The 21,355-nt window shown below is 38.3% G+C and overlaps 2 long non-coding RNA genes across 4 annotated transcripts in view; one reads left to right on the top strand and one right to left on the bottom strand.

Annotated features, from left to right (window-relative positions):
* Positions 1-21,355, bottom strand: part of LOC102016686 — a 73,323-nt gene that overhangs the window by 8,152 nt on the left and 43,816 nt on the right. Inside the window, exons 4-5 of one of the 2 annotated variants that reach the window (XR_260013.1) lie at positions 9,026-9,195; positions 7,666-7,940 (exon numbers count right to left, since the gene is read on the bottom strand). This is a non-coding gene — a long non-coding RNA (uncharacterized LOC102016686). Of the gene's footprint in view, positions 1-6,459; positions 7,941-9,025; positions 9,196-21,355 lie in introns of those variants that run through there. The other variant, XR_001232917.1, reaches the window with a different exon arrangement.
* LOC106147890 overlaps positions 1-21,355 on the top strand; it is an 89,897-nt gene that overhangs the window by 37,196 nt on the left and 31,346 nt on the right. The window contains exon 1 of one of the 2 annotated variants that reach the window (XR_001232919.1): positions 18,666-19,785. The exons of the other annotated variant lie outside the window; for it this stretch is intronic. This is a non-coding gene — a long non-coding RNA (uncharacterized LOC106147890). Of the gene's footprint in view, positions 1-18,665; positions 19,786-21,355 lie in introns of those variants that run through there. 2 annotated transcript variants of the gene reach the window in all.

Raw genomic sequence — 21,355 nt, 5'->3', positions numbered from 1 at the left:
TTTTGCAGACATTCAACTGTTTCCTAGAAGCTTTTATGAAATATCTCACCTAACTGACTTCCCAGTGCTGGTGGTGTAGGAATATCCATTGTGGGAGAACTCTGACTGGATAGAGCTTGGCTCCCATAATAATCATTCATAAATTTTGCCGGGCAGAACTAAATAGGAACCAATGAATATGTGGCATGATGCTTTCCCTGTATTAGTTAGGAATTTATTGTGTGGCCTTACAGGGTTTCCTTTTCAATAATTATAAAAGTGGTTGCTCCATTTTGTATCATGGTGCAAAAATCAAGCAAGAAATTGAAAGGAAATACTTAAAGCCACAAAGTATTTAGAAAAACTATAAAAATATAAGGAAATGCTATCAATCATGCTCTCAGGCAAAACATGATCATAAAGCCAAGTAGGCAAGGAAGAGACAAGAGAAGAAAGGGAGGGAGAGAAGAGGAGGAAACAAAGATGGAAAAAGGGGAAAAGGGAAGGAGAGGAAGGGAAGGAACCAGAAGAGAAAAATCAAGGGACATACATGAAGTAGACACTTGTGTCCAGACTGCAGGCTCTGTGCTGAGTAGGACTGTGCATGTGGAATTGGGACCAATGCAGAATCTCTGGAGAGGATCACATCAGCCTCAAAGGCTGTAGCTGCTATGTTTGGTTGGACTAACTGTTTAAAGATCAGAATTGATATATCCCTTTTTACCCTTGAATGTGGGTCTGGCCCCATATATTCAAGTCAGTATTTTGGGAAATTCCAGTTAACTTCAAGTGATTGAGGGTGGCCTACATGTTAAAAGGTATTTGTTCTATCTGGTTAGCAGGTACTTTGGATACTTCTTAAGTGATAATTCTTCCTCCTAAATATCACCTCATGTTGACTGCTACTTCTACTACCCTGATTTCTCATTTGAGTTTGTCTGGGTGATTGATAAATTTCCCAGAACAAGCTACTTGATTCCAGTCTGAGTCTCCCCTCATCTGTCCTTCACACTCTTGTTGAATTTTTCTTTCTAAGACACCTTTTGATCATAACATTGTCCTGCTTAAATCTTAATTAGTCTCACTTCTTTTTCAAAATAAAGTCTCAACACTTTAGTGTGGGTAGTGTGGCCCCTTGTCATTGTCCTCCTGCATATTCTTATTTGTCCAAATCCACCATGATTTTAGCCCTACTAAGTTACTTAAGAGTCTTAAAATACACGATGTTTTGTTAATAGTTTTCATTCATTCATTCATTCATTCATTCATTCATTCTCTCTCATACACACACACACACACACACACACACACACACACACACACTTCTCTCTTTACAATATATACTTCTGCCTAACAAACTTTCTAACTTACACTTGTCAACTCAGACTACCTAAGATACCATACATAGGCTGGACAACTTAAGCAGAAGAAATTTATTCCTCATAGTTTTGAAAGGTAGGAAGTCATAGATCAGGTTATACCTGGCTTGAACTCATGTACTCAGCCACCTTCTCACTGTGCCCTTGAATAATCTTTCTTCTGCACATATGGAGAGAGTGTAGGGGTGGGGAGAATGATTGTCTTCTTAAAAAACAGCAATCTTATTGAGTTGTAATGCCACCCTTATGGGCTGTTTAATCTTAATTACTTCCTATAATTCCCATCACCAATTACAGCCACATTGGGAAAATTAGAGTTGTAACATGAATGTTGGGGAGAACACGGTTTGATCCATAGCATGACTTATTCTTCAAGGATCAGTTCAGGGTAGCTGATTCTTGAAGATCCTTGACTCACTCAGGATAGGTGGTTGCTCTTTTTACCTCATTGTCATTGTCCTTTCAAAGGCAAGAACTTGTGTTCTTACTTCATCTGGAAACTTAATGCACTGTCTGGTATAATAAATCCTAGCATTTGATTGGTAAAAATGTGCATCAATAACAGGTCAGTATTAGTGTTCCATTCTCCATTTGGGAATGAATAAAATACAAAGGAAGTGAAACCAGATATTCTGTCACCAGCTCCCTTTGATGGCACTCCATTTCCATCATTAGTTTAAGTTTTTTTTTTTTTTTTTTCTTTTTACTTAGGTCTCTGAAATGGTCTCCTAACATATTTCTTTGATTTGGAATTTCTCTTCACCAAAGTATACCATCTTCAATCCATAAGCAGATTAATTTTCATAGCATTACTATTTATACCATTTCTGTATGTAAAACTTTAATCTTCCTTTTCTACCCAGTAAAGTCAAACTCATTTGCCTGATCTATAAGGCTTCAAAAGCTGTTTATGACCTGATTTTACTGCTTTGTCTGACACCACTTTCTGGCAAAAACTTTATGCAGTAGCCACCCACACTGCTCCCTACAGCTGAAAAGCATCTGTGATTGCCCACTTTGCTACCTCTACCTGTACCTGTATGTTTTGTTTTGGGTCTGTCTTCTTCATTTACCTCTTCAACACAAATCTTTCCCCATAATGTTTTACCTCATTCTTCTTTACATCTGCTTCTTTGATGGAGACCACTACGAAGCAGCTCTGAGCAGGACTTAAATTAACCAATTGGCTTTCCATGTTTACTTGTGAGTCACTGTCTTATTTGGAGAAGCCTTTGATCAGACTTCCAAGGTCCTGGATGGCCCTGCCATTCAAGACAGAGTCCTGCCTTTCTTCACTATTCCTCACCTTGTTTTGATAACTAAATAAATATGGATCACCCAGAAAAGCTCAAATTCTGTGAGAGTGTTTTGAGCCTCCTGGAGCTCTAAAATCATTGCATTTGTGTCTTTTATTTAGCCTTCACCATCCATTCATTTGGGAGATTGTGGACCTGAGCAGTCCACAATAACTAGGGAATAATATTAATGTGATAATTTTTGATTATTTTTTAGACCATGCCATCAAAGAAATAAAGCTACGGTTTTTAATCTTCTCCTGTACTACTTAGCTGATTTGTTACAACCACTTGAACTTATCACAAGCCATGCTATATTGAAGAAGACAGAATATTAGGACTATAACTCTACCATCGCTATTAATAAGCAAAAATGATTTCTTTATCTTTGTCTTTGATAAAGAAATGGTCATACCTGTCAAATCTTTGTTAAGGTGGTGTAAGGAATCAGCATGAAAATGATACTTGTATGAAAGTGGTATCTACTGCAAAGAGGCTCTTACTAACTTATATCTATTACTAGTTTGCGAGTCTCATGAAAGTCAGACTTGCACACTAGCACTCTCCTTTGTATTCTGAAGAGTGTGAAGGATCATGTTTTGCACATAGCACTAGTGTTCAGAAAATATTTATTGTGTGACTGATAAGTAATCTTCATGGGAAGGAGAGCAGGCTAGCAAGGCGTCCTTGTAGAGTTGCACTGTTGACAAATGAGACCAGTTATCCTCAAGGAACTGGAGATCACAGAGATCGATACTTTCCCTTCAATAATTTCTTACCCCAATCTCCTCAGTACACCTACACTTATTCCTAATTATTCCCTGTTCTTCTCTCTTTTCATTGTGCTTTAGGAAGTGAATAACTGAACCATGACCTTCAGCCATTCCTTCCCTTTCAGGGCTTGTACTTGAGTGAACAATGGAAGCCTTGCTCAAGCCAGAGATCTAAGCTATATGAGACCCAGCATGTTGTCTTGGTATGATAAAAGGACCAGGAGTAGTAAGTGATTGGACAAAAGCATGGGAAGAGAATAAGAGCAGGAGTTAGAGATTAGAGACAGCTATCTTTGTGGCTCTTGGCTATTCATGTTTGTTTTATTAAAGTTGTTATCTAAAGCACATCCTCTGATGGGCAACACTGCCAAGGTTAAGGAACAGTTCTGAACATTATTGTGAAAGTGAACTGGGCTTCAGAATGAAGGACTAGTTGTGCATCTGGGACCATGAATGCAGGAAACCCCAGCGTAAGAGCTTGCTACATTTTCCCTTTGTGGACTCCTAATTCCGTTGTCTGGGTGTCATTTCAGTGTTGAGCCAAGCTATACTGAAACCTAAATTAAAAGGTAAACATTCTGTGGTGATCCTGCCTTATAAAAAATGATATTGTGCTAATCATGGGTCTCATATTAATTTTGATTTTTTTGTAATATTGCATTAAAATATTGTTTATCTGGATTTCTGAGATTTTTGGTTTCACCTTAAGTTTGTGACTGAGACAGGTACCTCATTGCCCTCACCCTTGGGTCTACTTTATTTTAATGATATTTTCTGTGCACCCGTGACAAATGAAATCCTTAAAAATATTGTCTCAATTATAGAAAAATCATCTTTCTTGAGGCAGAATGCTAAGAAGATAGTAAATATGCACTATCTAACCTGTGAGATCATGGAACAATCATTATCCTTGTAATATAGTAACCCATTGTTCTTAGAATTCTGCTCTATGTGTTCTAGAATGTTCTGGTCATGGGTGGTGCCTTCCTTCTCAGGCACAATCTGCACGAAGAGATGTGGTAGAAGGGACAGTTAGCCTCAGCTGATATTTGTGAGCATGGTATTCAGATGCTCTGTGAGCTGGTTTACAGGCTTTATCAACTTTCATCCTTCTCATAGCAACCCTGTGTGATGTTACTCCCACTTAAGAGAAAGACTTAAACTGGGGCTATGTAGCTCAGTGTTAGTGCGCTGGCCAAGCATATGTGAGGCCCTGGGATCTATCCCCAATACTGCAAAAGTAAATAATAAATAAGTATATATTTAAAAATTTAGAAAATAGACTTTAGATTGCTTTTAGATTGCTAGGAATAGTGAGCAGAGTCTCCATGTATCCCATGTCTATACACATACACAGCCTTTCTCATTAGCAGTCTCCCCCCAAATGGCAGACATGTGACAACTGATGAACACACATTGACTCATCACTACCCCATAGTTTACTTTAGGGTTCACTCTTAGTGCTGTACATTTTATGCATTTTGACAAATGTGTACTAAACAGTATCTACTATTATATCACACAGTATAGTTTCACTGCCCTAAAAATCTTCTGTGCTCTGCTGTTCATCCCTCCTTATTCCTAATTTCTGGCAACTGCTAAATTTTATATTTTGTTCGTAGTTTTGTCTTTTCTAGAATATCATAGAGTTGGAGCCATATAATACATAGCCTTTTCAGATTGACTTCTTTCACTTAGAAATATGCATTTAAGTTACCATATCTTTTCATGGGTTGATGGCTCGTTTCTTTTTAGGGTTGAACAACATTCCATTGTCTGGATGTTATTATATCATACTACTTTCACATCAGGAAAATTAGGCTCAGTGAAATAAAGCACCTGCTCCATAGTCAACATGAACAGGGAGCTAGGGTTTGAGCCTCTGATCCCCTGATGTCAATTTGTGTGCTATTTTCACAAACACACAGCTGCTTCAGACAGGAAGAAGCAGACATTGTCCAAATATGTATAGATACAAAAGAGAAGTGCATTGATGGGATTTTAAATGAACAGAGTACTATTTAGATCATCATTTTTAGATAAGACTTTACAGAAACAAGTTACCATTTTTTCTTTAGCAATTCCAGGAGTGTTTTGTGGAGTGAGTGGTCAGTGGTATTAACATGCATTTTGCTGGCTTCTTAGTAGAAGAAAGACAGACTTGGATTTGGGAGTTTCCCAGGCAGATGATGGCATTTGAGAAATGTGGAAGGATATGGGAACAAATTAACTTGAGGCACTCTCCATACAAAGAAGCATATAGTGCTACACACCAGCTATTAAATTAGTAGAATGAAAGATGACAAAAACAGAACACTTTCAACAGAATCAAGTTTACATTTCCCTTATTTTGATGTTTCCTTTTCCTCCTGGCAATGCATCTGAAGTATGTATTGACAACAGCTTGCATTTATTAAGCACTTACCATGTGTCAGGCCTGGTGCTAACTACTTTGTATGCATTAATTTCTTTAATTCTCACCATATGTCTACAAAATAGGTTCTATTATTCTGCTCATTCTGCAGACAAGGAAATTTCTCATCAAAAGGGAAGTAACTTGCACAAGTTCAGACAGCTAATTAATATATACTGGAATGACATTTGGACTCATGTCAGTCTAATTTCAGAGCCCAGACTCATTCATCAGTAAGATCTGGCATAGAAAGTGTATTAAGCTGATGTTAATTTTTCTTCACATTTGATCACCCTGTTTAGACTTCTGAAAGAGTCATGTAGGAGAACTTGGCATCACTAAACATACATTAAATCTATAATGCAAGGATATTCTAACCACCATACAGTTGCCTAAATGTAGACCTGATACTTGTGGTAAGGAAAAGGAGAAACACATTTCATGTCTTTGATGTGTCTATATTTATGTATAGTTACATCAGAGAACCATTGTCACTCCTTAAAAGAAGAAATAAGAATTATATTGTGGTTTTGCAAATTGGCCAGTGCTGATATATATCAATACATCTTAATGAATAGAACAGAAGCCAACGTTTATTGAACACACTTGCAGATATTTTATTCCCCACATAATGAGACATTTTTTCATTTTATTTTAAAGTTTTGTTCATTTTACAGAAATCAAAACTCAGAAAGTTGTTTGCTCAATTATCAAAGCATCAGTAAGTAATAAAGTATGGATTTCTATTCATATGTATTTAGTTCAAAACCTTATACTTTTTTCACTCTGTTACATCATAATTCTTCTCATGAAGCTCAGTTTTCAGAATAGATTTTTTTTTTGCATTTTCCTACATTAGCCTTGTGGGATATAGTAGTACTGGGTGCCCCTTAAAGACAGATGTGGTAATTAAAAATATCTATAAGGAGCATGTTTTGAGAGTAAGGCTCTCTGTGAAATGCTCAGGTGCTCTCTACATGGAACACTCAAATTTATCAGGTCTGCTCTCTCTGAATTTTATATTCTTTTTGACAAGTGGGGTTGACAAATAACATGACACTGACTCAGGAGCCCTGGATTTTCTGCAAATTAGCCATGCAGGTTTTTGGACATTGCTTTTCCTGTCTTGTAAGATGAGACAGGTTGGACATGTTGAGTTCCTGGGTCTGTGGCTTTATAATATACCTTTGATTTGGGGGTAAACTTCAGCTAATTTTAATTCAAGTGTGTAAGAGGGACAGATTATAAATTTTTTATTTCTCATTTTTCACTGTAATAACAAAGCATCAAGGAGACTTTGACAATCTTTATTGCTTTCTATAATCATGGGGATTTAGGTTCATATAGATCTGTATAGTTTCAAATCTCTGATATGTGGCATGTGTCATTTTATCTCTCCTTAACCCAGATGAAATGAGACAGTGTCAGACATGGGCATAGATTACTTAAATTCTTCATCTGTAAAATGCATACCTGATATTTTTGGATGATCCTCACATCCACCAAAAACACCAGGTGTGCACTTTACTAATGTCTAGGCAAGAGAAACTGAAGATATGCATTGAGAATAGAGCAAAAGCAAATATTTTTTCTTCCCTAAATAATAAGACTTTTTTTCATTTTAATTTTAAATTTTGTTCATTTCACAGAAATCAAAACTCAGAAAGTGGTTTGCTCAATTATCAAAGCATCAGTAGGTAATAGAGTTATTTATGGATTTCTATCCATATGTATTTGGTTCAAAAGCTTATACTTTTTTCACTCTATTATATCATCATTCGTCTCATTAAGCTCAGATTATTTTTGTTTCTCACTGGAAAACTGACCTTGATTGGCGATACATTTTGGATTCCCTGGGCAGGATCTGTTGTTGGGAGTAGAGAGTAATTCAGAGGGAGGAAGGTGGAATGATTCCCAGGTTTCTGGATGACTGAGTGGTTGACCATCTTTAACATCAGCTATGTAGGGCTGAGTGCTTGTGGGAAGGAAAGGGCAGTGATGTTGATGTTCACTGATGTTCTTTTTTCCAGCCACGTTGGGTTTTAGTGTCTTCTTGGCCACTGGGAGTTCAGCCAGCTTTTGAAAGTATTTGTCTGGTGTTCTGGACAGATAAATGAGATGGAAAATGGACCATGAAAGTATATTCATAGTAGAGCTGTTAGGAATTGAAGCTTCAGCTATGAAAAGATGGCTGAGGGAGAAGAGGTGGTGAGAAATTGCTTGGTTTTGCTTGTGCCTACAGAGACCAGGGGGCTTTACTGAGAGAGTAAAGCTCCTCAGAGAATCACAGTTCCAGGCATCTCACTGGGGAGACACACTTCTCTTACTGGTTACTTACGTGTAGAGAGCTACTGGGTAACCAGTAGGTGATTTAGGGCCCTTCTCCCTACTGTGTACCTTCTGCTGTACCACTGCTTGCATATCAAGGCTCAGATAAAGGTGAGGAAGGGAAGTGTGAAGGGTCTGCTTGGCTACAGATGACAGAACCCTAGCTTACTATGTTTTGAAGTGAATGCATTAAACTCTTGGCCATTACCATGTTTCACTGTTATTTTGAATTTGTGTTGCCATTCCCAGAGGTTGTTTTGGATGGTGGTGATTTAGAGCTCTTAACTATAGTCAATATTCTCCTTTTAGTAAACCATTTTATTTTAGTTTTTAGTTTTTAAGGAGTTCCTCTCCCCAGGTCTTTCTTCCAGAAAACTCCAGAAAGCTTTCTGATATCTTTCCCAGAACTTCTCTTTTCAGTTTAGAATTTTATAACCAATTCTTATGCTAAGAGGGGTCAGGAGATGAGGCATTTCTCACGTTACCCTTGAAGCTACTCATGAATAATGGCCTATATCACCTCTATTGTCTGCCCCAAAACATAAGCAACCAGACATAAAGAAGAGAAATTTAAGATCACCGAGTGAGTCAGCCAAGCAAGCTAAGGCAGAGATAGAGTTAAGAGGTAAAAAATTCAAGGTAGAGCAGATAGTTATGTAGGGGGAAATGTTTGGGTAGATTAATAACGCAACACATAGGGAATGAACCAGATTCTCTGTTTTAAAAGCAAGAATGACAGAAAAATATTCTGAAATCTCTGGAGTGAGAGTAAGGACATCTCTACTAAAGCGCAATGCAGCTAAAATAAATTAGGGGTCATTATTCCAGGGTGATTGCCTAAAGGACTGAAATGCTTACTGTGGTTTTCACTGCCCATTCCAGTGGCTGCCTGTGATTTATGCTGCCCATTGCTGTTGTGTGGACAGAATCTGTGCCTCTGAATACTTTCTTTCTTCATCAGTGAATCAATTCTCCTGCATTTCAGCTGGGGTGGTAGGCTTGAGGGCCTGGGCAGGTTGGAGAAGGTCCTAAATGGGAACAGAAAAACCCAGTGAATAAAATAATTACAAACCGGTTCCATTGCTCTGTACAAAGGCTATGCATACTTTTCCCCTGCATTTAATCTACAGACGTGTATATACACATGTACAGGTAGAAACATATCTGAAAAGAGAACCTTCTTGTAACTTTGCAGCATGGCACCTGCTTTCTCAAAAACTCAGCCAAGACTTTCCAGAAGGGCAACTTTTAAAAGGCAAACTTGGGCTTCAGCGTGGTGCCAGCTGAGTCATTTTGAAATGAAAAAAGGAAACAAAGGCCACACCAACTGAGGAGGTCACAGAGTGTGACGAGGGGTCTGTAAGAGGGCATGCCATGCTGCCTAATGGGAGAAAGCCAAGCCTTTTGTGCCGGAGCAAGTCCAGCGAGTGATGGATGCTTTATGTGTCGAGGCTCAGACCTTCCTGTCCAGCAGCCTGCCTGCTGCTGGGCTCTGAGAGATGACTGGTTTGGGGGCGTCTGGCCTTTTGTTTCAGTCTTTTAAGGCAATGACATCAGATTTGATGGGGCATTGATGCCTTCAGAGAGGCAAGTTTTATGTTCCTATTTTCTTAAAATTAAAGCTTGTAAGAAGTATATAGAAAGGAGCACTTTCATCCAAAGCAGAAAAAAAGAGCTGAGTCTTCTAAATGTGAATAGTAATAAACTCTCATGAAATCACTTTGACCCTTCAAAACCTTCTGAAAAGATTACCTCATAGCTTCCAGCCATTAAGACAGGAAGAAAGTAAAGCTATATCCCACTCTGTGTCCAGTCTTCCTTTTTTTTTTTTTTAAGATAGTTTAATGTAGCACTGTTGCATGGAAGCCCAGCATTAACGAGAACAGGTCGGTGGCTGTGCTTTGGCGGTCTTGAGAATATGCTTTGATATGGTGGAGGAGTGGAGTTCTAGTCCCGAGCGGAGGAGGTTGGTGTGTTCAGAGTATTCTTCAAGGAGATGGTGCAGGGACTATTCCTAAGGACTGGCTTCTGTTCATACCATGAGCCCTCTGGATTGAGAGGGTAACCAGACAGATTCAGAAGTAGAGATGAAATTTTGGAGGGTCTCTCTGAGCATGACAGTTCTCTAGGTAGAGGTGCCCTTCACTTACTCTGCACAGATGAAAATTTCCAGATATATGACCTTGTGCACTTTGTTTAAATAAGAACCGATATTCAGTAGTAAACTGAAGACAGTTTACTGTCTAAGGAAGTTACAGTAGTAAACAGTAGCCTCCTGAAGACTACTATGTAGCTCTCGCCAGGGATCACTCAATTTTGTTATATTTAGGAAACTTCCTTTGCTTTTTCTGAAATCTTATTGAAATCTTACAGATATATGGATTCATTAAACCATTAATATATCCAGCAGGCATTAATACATTAAATGCCTAGAGTGGGTACAATATTAAGCCAAGCACTGGGGAATACAAAAGTAAAGGAAGAGACCTAGTCCTTGAGAACTATACCCTCTTACCGAGTAGGCAAGAAAGTAATCCACTGAGTGACTGCAGAGCAACGAGGCGCAGAGTAGCGGAGGTGTGATATGGTACTGGGGGATGATGTGCTTGGGGAGGTAGGGAAGTATGGAAAGAGGCCAGGTTTGAATTAGCTTTTGAAGAATGTGCTGCGTTTACATTGGTAGAAAGAAGAAGATGTAGGACAAATATCTTAACTTCTGCATAACTTATGTAGGAATTTGAGATTCCATTATTTTCTCTCTCAGGGGCTGCTCTTGATTATCGCATCTATCTTAGCACCCATAACCCCCTTTCTTCCCTGACTACCAGAGCTTCTGTTGTTCACATTGAGTCCTGTTCGTATGTGCTGGTCCTTCCCAAAATGCTACCCTTCTTATGAGACACACGCTAGGTGCTGTAGAAGAATTGCCCCAAGCAAAAGTACACTGACTGCCCATTTTGCCTTGCTTCCCTGTGGTGGGAATTGGAATTTGCTTTCACCTTTGTCTCCTGTAATGGACAGCAGGTAACCACACGTGGTCAGGATTCTTTCACTGACTGCTAGCATGATACTTACCCAAAGCAATATAGCTTCTGGAGGAACATCCTCCAGGCTCATGTTTGTGAAGATTTTACACTCAATACTGACCTTGCTTCTTACACATCATGCTTTATATCATTGTAAATTACCCTTCGTCAGAGGGGTCTTCCTATGCAGATCACATAATCATCATTCTTTTTTCAGTTCTGGTACTTAAATCACAATTTGCAATTATTTATTTACCTGTACATTATCTGATTAATGTTTGATGCTCTCTAGAGATTAGGTCTTGTGAGTAAAGGACCTAAATTGTTTGTCTTACCATATATGCACCACCCTAGCCTAGGTATTCACAAATAAATGATGGATGGATAAAAGAATTTAAAATCACCTATGGGGAGAGATGTACAGCACTGGGAATCAGGACACTTAGGGTCTCCTTGAGATTATCACAGCCTGAGAGGTTTCCTGGATGCTGGGTCTCAAATCACACAGGATCGCCAAGACAGTAGGAGAGAGAGAATGCTTGCTGTCACAGTCTGGAGCAAAGACATCTTGTGCCCTCTGAGTGAACTCACAGTGCCTCGGAACTGTCATCCAGCTGTGTTAGAGGTGCTGCCTTGTCTGTGATTACATGCAGAATGCCTCCAGCATTGCCACAGGAATCCATTTTATTGCAATGTGTATTTTCCATTAGGGAGGAGAAATCAACTCAGAAAAGCAGATTTAGTTATAGTACATTTCCAAAGGAAAAGAAATTCCCCATTAGTTCATGTTTTCAGTTTCTTACTGACTTTCGACCTACAGATTTTAGTTTTACGTTCTGCATAGGTACTAAGATAATAGCTATAACGCAGCTGATCTTTTGAGAAACAGGCACTATACCAAGTGCGAATGCATATTACTTTATTTAATCTTCACAACCTTATCCAATAAATATCATTGTATTCATATGACCATTTTATGGAGACATAGAGGATGAAATAAGAACAAATGGTGGAGCTGATGTTTGAAGGCAGGTTTAATTCTGCTGCCTGCATTATCTGTATTGCCTCCTATCACAGGCTAATATTTATTTGAATCCTACACATGCACCAGGCTCCTAGATAGTTCATATGCATTTTCTGATTGTGTTCTTGCAGTCACAGGTTGAGATAAATACAATTACTATGCTCGTGTAATAAGCGAAGACACTGAGGCTCAGAGAGGTTAGGAAACTTATTCAAGATCACAGAGCCACTTATTGGTATTGGAAGGGTCAAGCTTTGCTTGTTTCACTCTAAAGCTCACACTTCCAACCACTAGGTCTATTCCTTACATTCTCCCAGAAATGTCGTATATGGACAGTGCAGGGTAGTGGCGTTGTGGAGTAAGTTACCTTTGGGCCACATGAATGGCCTGTCAGAATTTCGATAGAAAGCTATGAGTGCTGACAAGTGGGTCACAGCTATCATTGGGTCACAGCTTTTCTCCTCCGTACTTCCTTGGGTAGGGGAAATATACTTTTTAATTAACAATGCTGTGGGTCAAATTGACCTACTTTCTAGAATTGGAAACTTCCACACTTTCCACACTTGCACATTTCCGGTGAGCGAACTGTTTTAGTTTTCATTTTTCCACTTGGTTCCTGACACTGCAAGGGAGAGGGTGAACGAAGGCAAGCATTCTCCTCTGTTTATTTCCATCAAAATCCATCTTTGTGCCAATGAAAAATGAGGGCATGTAAATTACCCAACTCAACTCTCTGTGTGTTAGAAGAATGCGTACTGTAGTTAAGTTTCTGCAAACAAGATGCCCAGGAACATTTGTGCCCCTTGGTCTCGATCCACTCTCTCCATCCATGCTCTGTGTATGTGCCGGCCAGAAGGTGGGCAGACACCCCATGCCTCCACCCCTGCAATTCTACTTTGCACTCTTTAATGTGCTTTGGCTTCTGTTTTTGTCTAGTTCTGAGAAAATGAGCTCAAACTTGGCCTGGCCTCTTCAATCTTTAATTTATAAGTGCTCTTGTCAGTACCTAGGCCTTGACTCTCTCCTGCAGATTTTTATTTCATTAACCCCTTTGACTCCTGACTTTCCTGGCTGGCTTAACATGAAATCTTCTTTCTTAATCGCAGCCCCTTTGAATCCAATTTCAGCTCCTTTGCCAGCCTGGCCAATCTCGAGACACAGCAGGTCTCTATAGCTGTCTTATCATACCTGAAATCAGCCACACAACTGGGCACCATCCTTAAGCAAGGAATATTTGTGTGTGTCTCTCTCTCTGATTACAATCATCTCTTAGTTTTAGTGATGATGAAATAGAAAAATGCTTTTACAGTTTCATTTACTACAGAGGATTTAAATATAAGCATCTGAATGGAATATATGGCTCTTAAACAGGCTTGAATATATAGACAACATAATCATACTTAAAATATCGAGATAGGTGGTGATGAATACTAGAAAAATGACCAACTAAAGGAAAAATAAATCTCTGCAGTTATACCCTTATGTCATAAAATGAACCCAAATGAATTTCAGGTAGATTACATACAAAGACTGCCCATATAAGTGACATAAAGAAAATGCTGGTGAACATTTAATTTTGAGAGAAAAAACTTCAGAATATAAAAGCACCTGATGGTATCACAAAGGAAAGTATCAGGAGATTTGCATAGAAAGAATATGAAATCTTTGTAAATTAAAAAATATAAGCAAAAGTATAAACATATATTTGTGATACTTGAGAAAGGCCATAAATGATTATATGGATGTGTGTGTGTATATATGTGTATATCTCCACATATATGCAAACACATATATTAACATGCATAAATATGAGTATATTGTTGGATGTGGTGGCACATGACTTAATCCTAGCACTTGGGAGGCTGAACCAGGTGAATCACCATGGGTTACCAAGTGAATTTAAGGCCAGGATCTGACCTAGCCAGATCCTGTCTCAAAAACCTAAAAAATATATAAAAAGTGTGTCTTGCAAATCAATAAGAAAAATAACAGCTACACAACAGAGAAATGGCAAAGAATATGAACATGATGCAAAATAAAAAGAAGAAATGGTCAATGAATTCTTGAAATATAAGTTCAATCTTCCTAAAATTTAAAGGAACACAAACAACTTAAAACTAATAAAGCAAAACTCAAGGTCAGTGAGAGTGTACAGAAGTGGAAACTCCATTCAATAGTTATGTTAGGGCCAGGCATGGTGGTGCACACCTGTAATCCCAGCACTCAGGAGGCTGAGGCAGGAGGATCATTACACGTTGGAGACCAGCCTGGGCTACAAAGTGAGCTAAAGGCCAACCTGAGCTGCATAGTGAGACCTTGTCTCAAAAAGACAAAAAAATACACTGGTCAACAGACACACAAAAAGCTGCTTTAACCCACGGTATGTCAGAAAAAAAAAAAAAAAAAAAAAAAAAAAAAATAGTTATGTAAATTTGCTGAAACGTTCTATAAGGCTCTTTAATAATGCATGAAAATGAAAATATTTTGATCCATTGGTCTCAACTCTAGTCTATACTAAAGAAAATGGCAAATATTTATGAAAAAGATTTTTTTTTACAATTATATGTATAATCCAAAGGTTGGAAGCATCCTAAATGTCCAGTATTGGAGGAATGATTAAGAAACTTACATGCAGAAAATAGAATATAGAAGACAATCCTTTAAAATGTGTTTTAATATAATTATATATTAAAAATGGTCTGGATATGTTCACATGGGAGGGTAGGAAAGGAAACTATATTATGATCCAAACATTGTAAAAAGTACATAAGTGTATGGATCAACATCCACATGTGTAAAGGACAAGAAGGAAATGTGCTAAAATATCAAGTGACTATGTCCAATTGTTATTATTATGGATCATTTTAATTGTCATCTTTGTATTTTTTCTCTAAGGTATTGATAGTAAATATGTTATTATTATAATTGGGAAAGTAGTAGACATTATTAAAATATGTATACCTGCATTATTTGAATTATTATGGAATTTTCTTTTAAAATTTCCTTTAAACACTAAGGCAGAGAGGAGAAAGGTCTTTCCTTTTGTAATACCTGGGCTAGATCAGGTCGTTTGAGGAATAAAAGCCATGCATCTCCAGGGTCCTCTGGAAGAGTCCTAGTGCGCTGACATGTTACACAGTGCCTACAGCAACCACACAACAGATCCCCAGGCACTTTCCATAGATAGAAATCAGAAGGAGTGATTGTGGTTAGCATGAAACCATATGGAAATTACTACTGAGATCTGTTCTCCTGGAAATCTAGATCCAGCCGTTTCTGATCTCATGAATCGGCTCTCCTAAAAGCTATTCTAAATGGAAAAAAGTACTCTGCGTTTGAACTCTGATTTTCCCAAGAGTCTTTGCTCTCCATATTGGTATTTCCTACACTAGCCTACAAGCTTTTTTGGGAAAAGGAACCAGTCTATATGACAAAGCCTTGCTCAGCAGTATTTGGTGAACGAATGTGCTTAGAGAATGCCTGGATTCACTTTGCTCCGTTTTGTTTCTGATTGTAAGATTTATTGTGAATTTTTCCCCAGTATTCATCCAGATTAAACTTAGCTTTTGGTCATTTGGTTTTACCTTGTTAAAGAATTCAGTTTGATGAATATCTAAGGAGGAAAAGAAAGATGAGAGGTCACGAGTGTTGGCTCAGGCATCAATTTGCCCATGTTTTTTTTTTTTTGGCTTTGGTTTTTCTCCAGTACCAGGAACCAAACTCACGACCTTGTGCTTGTCAGGCAGGTGCTTTGCCGCTGAGCTAAATCCCCAGCCCCTTGCCCACATGTTATAGTAGCTGTATCATATGTTGGCTCTGTGATCTTGGGAAAGTCACTTGACCTCTCTGTGCTTTGGTTTCTTCTTCTGTAAACGGTGATGATAACAATAGCACATACCCTACAGGGATGTAGTTAAGACTGAGAGGGTTGTTAGACATGAAACACTTATCACAGCATAAATTGCCTGACACATTGTAAGTAGCAGACATCCTCTTCAGGTAAGCATACCTATTTGAAGTAGTGCTTTAATTACTATAAACCTCCCAATATTTTCTATCAATCATATGTAGGTAATGAATTTGATGTCTCAATAAAGCTTGGTATTTTGTAGGAATTATTTTATGCTCTGTTATTCATTGTCTCATTCCATTAGTTAGTGATCAACATGACAAAGTAATAAAAAGAGTGCTTTAAAAAATACTTGCAATAGTGCGGATGTCAAACACCAATTACCATAAAACACTGCTTTAAGACTAGTAGTGTTTTTCTCACTTCCATTTCATAATTTAAAATTTGTCTTCTTTAGACTCTAAGCTCTTTGTGGACAAAATTATCCTTCTACACATGACACCGTATATTGTTCTTTACAAATATTTTACTGACAAACACTAAATGAATAATGAATTAGATTTTTCCCCTTTTATTATAAACACAATGAAAACAATGGTGACTCTCTTAGCAAAGGTATTTCTTAAAAACTGTTAAATTTCTTTCCGTAATTTCATCATGGAACTTTAAGTCTTGATATGTTTTACCTTCAAAGGGGACCACCACATACATCTAAGCTTGGAATCCAGTGGAAAGCTGGTTGGTGCTGGCCAATTCACATGATTACTATTTTATTTTAGATATAAGTACACATTTGGTCCTTGTCCACTTTATCCACCCTTTGTGTTTTATGCTGAATACCATATTCAAGTTTTAAAATAATTACTGCAATTTTCTATCAATGCTAATAATACTCTTCAGTTGTGTAGTACTGAACTTAGAGTGCACTATATACATTGCTTCATTTAATCTTCATAGTAGGATTGTATTTTTATTACTGCTTTAAATGTGGAAACCTGAGGATAGGGAAGGGGCTGGGTTAGATATTATGTATCACGTGCTTTATGTACATTCAATCCTCACAGTTAGCCCTTGAGGTAAGCAACAGTATTCCTGTTTTACTAAGAAGGACCTGAGGTGCAAAGGTGCTAGGTAGTATTTGACAGAATTGAGATTCAATACCTGGTTTTCCTGGCAACACGACTGATCTTCTTTCTACTACACCAGTGGTGTGTTGAAGATACAGTAGCCTCAGTTTTATAGAGGGATTCTACTTTCTCATGACTGAGTTGCTGTTTTGAAGCTCCATGACGTTAAAATCCAGATACATGAATACTAGAAGCCATCACAGGCCAGCCCTTCTGTGCCTCACCCTTTCTGCAGAGGACTCACCCTTGCTCCCCCAGTCTTTGGTCACTGGGGATCAAGATAGAGAATACAGACATCATGGAGCATTGTTATGTCTGTCACTGTTTGCAGAATCTTCAGCCAATGCAATAACCTGGAATGTGGCTGAGCGCAGCATTCTTGCCATTCTTTCCCTGTTCCAAGCTTTCTAAACCTAATTCCTATATGCAGAACATCACAGAAAACCGAGATCTGAAACTTGGAATTCAGGGTGGCCCAGCAAGTGTAGAACAATAGCTTTCCTTCCACTGTAGTGTACATTTCAAAGATGTTTGTTCCAAAATTCTGAAAAAAGGACTGATTTGGTTAGACATATGGTGGGGCTAGTGTATTGCAGAGAATCTCCTGGCAAAAGACTACACTTGGCCTTGAAAAGGCACTCTGATCTTTAGAGCCTAACCATGCTGGTGGCAAGGTAGACTCTTCCCTGTTCATTTTTGGATCAGGGAGTTGTTGCTCAGTATGCTCAGAGAATTCATTTTCCTTGAGTGTTTTTCCTTTCAAGTCACGTTTTATTGCTGGAGTTACTCAGCGAATTAATAGGTATAAAAATGCAAAGCTCTTTTCTTATTACCTTCTATCGATCTGATTGCACTGTCATTAATTGAAAGACTGGGAAAATGTGATGGATAGTTCAGCTCAGCTCAAGATTCTACATTCGTTTTGGCCCAGATCTGTTGGAAGAAAGCTGCATGAAACTGTCTGAAAGAAGCCTTTTGGTCTGACATGAATTATTCTTTCTTTGTCAATCCTTGTGAGAGCATTATTCAGTTCTAGTGAGATTTACGATGTGAAATTGAAAACTGCTTCCACCCTTAAAAGAAAATCAAAACTCAGGATGCTTATTTATAGAGCTGGAAATAATCCATCCTGTATCTTTTATAGACCACCTATACTGTAGATAGCATTAAAAAAAATCCAATTTTGACAAAAACAATTCTGACCCAAAAATATGAAAGAGAGGGATTTTGTTCTTTAAGCAATTTCATTTACATTATGGTGTGTTGCAATATTATTTTTGTTCATTTCTTATGCATCACCATTTAGTCCACCTCCATTCTAGGAAGATAGGAAACTTGAAAGAGATTCGTATGCAGTGCAGGATATTTTTTGGTGGTTATTTTTTGATTGTTTGATGTACTATTTCTAGGATTTTCCCCATAAATTTAATTTAACTTGAGAATTTTATATATGTATATATAGGTCCACATACATATTTCATAAGGACTTTAATATGAAAGATTTAAAGAATTTTTAAAAAAATTTTAATTTCCATGTGAGAGAAAAATTCTCCAGACCCGACAAAAATATACCACATTATTTTTCATTTGTCTGCAAAGACAAAGCTTATCTCTTTGCTTTCTAGTTCATCATATTTTAATGAGCTGGGCTGATTTTCTGTTGCGTTTATTATTTTAAATACTTGAAGCTTGATGTGAGTGGGAGAAATATTCAAATTTAAAGCCCATTTAAATTTGCCATAAAACCCCATGTATCTCTTGCAAATATCATTTGGAAAAGTGTAAGAAATTAATTCATATATTAATGTAATGTACGGCCTATGTAGTATTTTACCCCTCATTCTATGGGGTTTGTATTTTCTTTCTCAAGGTGTAATATGTAGTCTTGGTCCTACTTTCAGATGTGGAATGATAGGAAGTGCACATGTTGCCATGCACAGCATGACCTCATTTTGGAGCACATCTTGAAAATGTGTTTAATGCTCTCTGAGCACAGAGACAATGGGGCATGGTTTGGGGTCCTCCTCCCTGACCTTTGGCTTGGTGGGAAATGTGGACTGCTTCCTCTGCCCATCAGCTGCTCTCAGAGTGGAAAGGAGGCTGCCCCAACATTAGGAAGCAAATGCTCTTGCTGAGGGTACAGGCTGCCTTCCTTACCCAAGATATTGTGTCTAAAAATACACCCGCCGAGAGGCAGGCATATGCTTGCGCCTTGGTGTGAAGGAGCTCTCGCTTGTGTTTCTTGCTATCCCCATCTAAATTCTGGAGTGAGGAATTAAATTATTCCAGAAGCCCTGCCAGTTTTTGATTTTCCATTGTCTCTGCTTCTTTGCTGCCTTTGAATGGGACCCTTGATCTGCGGCTTTCATAGACCAGCCCGGGCTGATGGGGTCTGTGACTTGCCGATGGCGTCTGCTCCTTACAGTTGTATTTGTCCCAGGCATATTTTCAGTTTTTTTTTTTTTTTTTTTCTTTTTCCTTTTTGGGAGGTAGAGAGCTCTGGGCAGAGGTTGTACCCGACACGTTAGAACTCCGTTGTCACTGCTGTGGCTGTTATTCCCCTCAGCGAGAGCCAAGGAGCAAACAGGACGGTGGGTCACCTCCCGCTATTTAGCACCATTTCCTCTCTTCCCCTCAACCTTGTTAGAATTTGTTCTCTCTTAAGTGACAGGGTGGGATGGGGGTTCCTGGGCCCCCCTCTCCCCTGCTCTATCTCGATAAGGATTCTTTTCCCCATTCCTAACACCTCTGCTCATTGTGAAAGCTTCCCAGACTCACTCTGCAGGTCGGGATTTATGCTCTATTGTTGGTTTTTTTCTGTGAGCATTAGCTCCAGATTCCTCAGCTTCCGTGATTACCTTACATGTTAAAACGGGGGAAATTATTGTTGAGCTCTTTCATCGAGGAAGAAAGAAAGCAAAAGTTGCTTTTTGGAGTCATAGGCTCAAGAAAAGAAATAAATAGCAAAGGGAAATAAGGTGATATTGCTTTGCAGTTCCTGCCACCCCTTGGCTGTATCTCCAGGTGAGACTGTCTCTGTTACAGAGTTAGAGGAAGATATTAATATTCAAGATACTGTATTTTCTGTGCCTTGTTTGAAAAGATTTCAATTCTAACATGAAAAGCTGGGTAAAGAAATGTCATTTTTCATGTATGGGGTCCAAAAACATCACAGATAACACCGTATACAAAGTACACCATTCTGTTTGAAATTATCCATATTTAAAAGTGAGAAAGTTCAACTGTGACTTGTGCCTCTTTCTTTCTCCTTGTGTATTCAAGTGAGCAATAGTTTGATGTCCTTGAACACTGAAAGGCAATGTATTGGTTTTCAAAAGATTTTTTTTTTAGGCTTCTGTAAAATCAGATAAAAAGAGCTCATTTTTTTTCCAGGTGGTTGGCACAGAATACATCTAATGCAAGTGGACATAGACATGTCCCATGTTCGCTGTTACAGTATGCAACTAAAAAATATACACATGCACCTCCCCGAAACAGACCTGTTCAATACTAATCAAAATTTAGGCTTGAGTTTAACCAGGATGCTTTCATCTGTGGAGGAGAATTAATGCTCTTATGTGCCTTTCTGTAGCTAAATATTTCTCTTTCCTTTTCTTCATCGCTGCTTTTAAAGCTTCTTTTATGAAAGTGACTGAAATGGACACAGGATTCCACAAAACAGTTAATTTTTCAGTTCTAGTGGCAGTTGATTAAAGTGGAGCAAGGAATGAGCATGCTATAAATTTGTATTTGTCACTGGGCATTTTCTTTTAGTTCAAATTAATCCATCTTACTCCCAGTGATACCAAAGAAACATATGTGCTTATAGATGCTCCATATCTAATTATGTGGCTGGATCTGTTATAACCTGTAATATTACACAGATTTGAGAGTTAAACAGAAAACATCCACAGAAATGTGCCATTATTTGTAGCCAGCAGGTTGTGTGACCCAGATGCTGGAGTATTTGCATGTCTTTCCACCTTTGTTCCTTCAGAGGCGTTGAAGGTCTCAGCTATTGCTGACTAATTGATAGTTGTGGTAACCGCTATAGGCTCCTCAGATTAGAAATGCATGCAGATGTGTGTCTTGATTCAAACATTAAGTAACGAACACTCTTACTTACGTACCCAGGCAGAAAGTCTTCATACTAATAGAGGT

This window comes from Chinchilla lanigera, unplaced genomic scaffold (genome assembly GCF_000276665.1).
Source record: "Chinchilla lanigera isolate Chin_1 unplaced genomic scaffold, ChiLan1.0 scaffold00011, whole genome shotgun sequence".
Taxonomy (NCBI): Eukaryota; Metazoa; Chordata; class Mammalia; order Rodentia; family Chinchillidae; genus Chinchilla; species Chinchilla lanigera.
This window is presented reverse-complemented; position numbering and strand designations above follow the sequence as displayed.